This window comes from Marmota monax, unplaced genomic scaffold, assembly GCF_021218885.2.
Source record: "Marmota monax isolate L192 unplaced genomic scaffold, Marmota_monax_Labrador192_F-V1.1 WCK01_AAM20220418_F8-fsc00258, whole genome shotgun sequence".
Taxonomy (NCBI): Eukaryota; Metazoa; Chordata; class Mammalia; order Rodentia; family Sciuridae; genus Marmota; species Marmota monax.
In genome coordinates, this window is record NW_026692172.1 from 504,760 (window position 1) to 508,687 (window position 3,928).

The following is a 3,928-nucleotide window of genomic DNA, read 5'->3' on the forward strand; positions in this document are numbered from 1 at the left end:
CACATCTAAAAAGAGTGACTTTCAAAATGAGTGATGATTCTAAAAAAAAATGAAAACTTAGATTAGTCACATAAATCAGTCATGGCTTTAAATGAAAAAACCTGACACAATACTTCTGAGAAAATCCATCTTAATTTTTTACTCTAGAAATGTTTACTTAAGTAAAACTGTTTTACAGCAACATTTAAAAATAATCATTGATCTACATAAGTGACTGAATATAAAATTTGCAGTCAAGGATTTTTGTTTGATGATGTTTGATCTTCATTCACATGAAGACAAATAAAGATACTTCAATTTCCCTGCAGTCTAGAGTTTCTAGTCATTGTTTATTTGATCCACTAAGATTGAGTTCAGGGCAGGGGATATAGCTCAGTTGGTAGAGTGCTGGCCTCTCATGCACAAGGCCCTGGGTTCAATCCCCAGCAACAAAAAAAAAAAAAAAAAAAAAGTTCAATCAACTAAATCCACTTTGGGGCTGGGTTTGTGGCTCAGTGGCAGAGCGCTTGCCTAGCATGCATGAGGCCCTGGGTTCAATCCCCTGCACCACATAAAAGTAAATAAAATAAAGGTATTGTGTCCATCCACAACTAAAAATATTAAAAAAAAAAAGATTGAGTTCAAACACCAGATTTCCAATCTATAGTATTAATTACCAGGTAAGACTTCATACCACATAAATATCTATAAAAGTTAACTAGATTCCTTTAAAAATGATAGGAAAAGCCAGGCACAATGGTGCATGCCTGTAATCTCAGCAGCTCCTGAGGCTGAGGCAGAAGGATTGGAAGTTCAAAGCCAGCCTCAGCAAAAGCAAGTCACTAAGCAACTCAGTGAGACTCTGTCTCTAAATAAGATACAAAATAGGGCTGGAGATGTGGCTCAGTGGTTGGGTGCCCTGAATTCAATCCCGGGACTGCCCCCCCGCCAAAAAAAAAAGATAGGAACACAGAAATTTACCTTAACTCTCTCAGATACTAAAAGCAAATATTTTAAACATGATCCAAATCCTTGAAGCAAACCTTTAAACCTAAAATGTTTTCTAGGTTCATGTATAGATGGCATCAAGTGACAAAATATGGGCGTTAACTGTCCAGTCCTTGGTTCCAAAAACACTTGGCCAAAAATCAGAAAGAAAATTCTGATTATTTTGAAGGTGGAGAAAGAGGCTACTCAAGAGGGAACCTCTCTGGAGCTAGGCAGATCCTCCAAATGAAGTTTACTGTGTGGTTCCACAACTCCATGGTAATAAAATAATCACTATGTCATAATTCTAGTCACTATCTGCATCACCTCCTTATAGTTTTAATATATTAGTCTTAGAAGACTTTTTATTTGTGAATACATGTTTTTCATTTAATATTTGCTTTAAAAAATAAAACTGTTTTAATGTCAAAAAGAAACACAGAGGGCCTGGGGTTGTAGCTCAGTGGTAGCACACTTGACTGACATGTGTGGAGAACTGGGTTCGATCCTCAGCACCACATACAAATAAATACATTGTGCTGTCCACCTCCAATTAAAAAAAATATTAAAAAGAAAGAAATACAGAGTACTCTTGATCACACCTTCTCTCACATGTGCTTTCTCTGTGATGCCCTCTGCCATATTATGACAAAGCAATAAGGCCTTCAAAAGAATCTGGTATCTTGATAATGGAATTCCCAGCCTTCAGAATTGTGAGAAATAAATTTCTAGTTTTTATTTTTCTTTCTTTCTTTCTTTATTTTTGGTACAGGGGATTGAACCCAGGGGCACTTCACTACTGAACGACATCCTCAGACCTTTTTTATATTTTATTTTGAGACAGAGTCTTGCCAAGTTGCTTAGGGTCTCATTAAGTTGCTGAAGCTGGCTTTGAACTTACGATCCTCCTGCCTCAGTGTCCTGAACTTCTGGGATTACATAGGTGTGCTCCAATGTGTAACTGATGTGAATCTGCAATCTGTGTATGGGGTGAAGGTGGGAGTTCATAACCCACTAGAATCAAAGTGTGGAATATGATATGTCAAGAAATTTGTAATGTTTTGAACAACCCACAATAAAAAATTAAAAAAAAAAAAAAAAAAAAAAAAAAAACAGAAATTAAAAATATACACAAGAGTGGAATCCTAAATAGAATAAGTTATACTCTAAGTATGTATAATTTGCCAAAATACATTATACTGTAATGTGTAACTAAAAAGAACAAATAAAATTTAAAAAATAAATAAATAAATATGGAGTAAAACTAGCAAGAAAATATGAATGTCCTCATGTGTTAAAAATACAGGAAATAGCTACCAACCTAATTTCTTAAAATATCTACTCAATAGTGCCAAGCACCACCTGATATTAGTTTAAACCTCTTTTATCAGCACAGCATTTGTTTCATTCAGGGCAAAAGTCATTATTTTCTTGTTCATTCTAATGGCTGGATTGGTCAAATTTAAAACATAATTTATGATGATATTTACAAATGGAAACTAGCCAAGAAACTCTTTAATAGCTATCTATCTGTCATCTCCTTTCCCATTCCTTAATGTTAATGTTCATCAGAATTTCCAATAATTCGTGCACACATGCTGTGTAAAATTAATAGGAGTTAGTTCTTTACTTCTTTATCTTTTCTACAATTTAGGCCTAGAATTAATTTAACCATTGATTCAACCTCGGGTGACATCTATATGCAAACAAATTCATAGTGGACAGCCTGAGGGACTTTACTTGTTCTAAAACTAAAAATTAACTGACATTAGAGTTTCTAAAATATAAACACTTAAAATTGTCTTATCCTTTAACCGGGTATCATTCTATTATTTTTTTTTAGTATTTGAGTTTTCTATGTTAAACTATCTCTATTATATAAGGAATCACATTTCCTTTTTGCAGTTGGCAAACTTGATTTTTTTTCCCTTATGTTAGGTCATTACTTTTATTATTATAAACTTAACCTCTAAATTCATATTTAGGTAGATCTTCAATAACAGAAAGATACTATGACTAATTAACTATATAAGACTCACAAAAATTTAAGCGTAAGAATGGCCTTACAATTACTTTCATAAAGATACACTTGTCCCTTTTAGTTTATCCAATAAAAATCCTGCATAATCAAAGTGTAGAAGCTACAGAACTTAACTTTTATAATTTTATCAGCATTATTATAGGCAAGGGTAGAATAAAGGTAATATGACATATAATTTTCTTGTCTACAACCTAATTTAACATCTGCTTTAAATACAGCTTTCATCCATTATATAAAAGTAAGATAAATAACTACATAATGAAGGACAGTTTGACAAAGGCTTGGTTGCCAAGGACTTTTTTTTTCAGTGTAGAGAATTTCTAGGGTTGCTTCATTAAATACCTCTCTCCCAACATAATCTATTTTCCATCTCATTAGGTAGGTCAATTAACTACTCTATGAGGTGAAGTACCTTTTTCAATACAGCTTTCATAATTTTGCTTTCCAGGCTCTTGAAATCTCCTGAAAAAATCCTATAGAAGCTTCCATTTTTGCTGTTCTATTCTCCTCACAAATTTACCATTATTCTGCTACTCTGCACTGTAGTTGATCTATAAATGTAATACTTTAACATGAAACAGCTTTAAAGAAACAAAATGCCACATGAGAAAAAGTACAAAATGTTGAGTGGCATTTCTACAAATGAAAAACAAATCTCCAAAAATTCATCTTAATAAATTTTCTGCATATGAACAAATATAACTAATGGGTGGAACCAAGGAATTATAGAACAGAAATAATAAAGTTTCCTTAAAAGCAGAAAATAGCCTTAGAAGTTGGTGACAAAAATGTTAAAATAAAACAAATATAAAAATAGTAGTAATAATAGATAGCATGCACATGCTACATGTTGTTCTAAGCATTATTCATGCATTAACTCACTTAATCCTTAAAATAGTCTATGAAGTTAGCATTTTATTG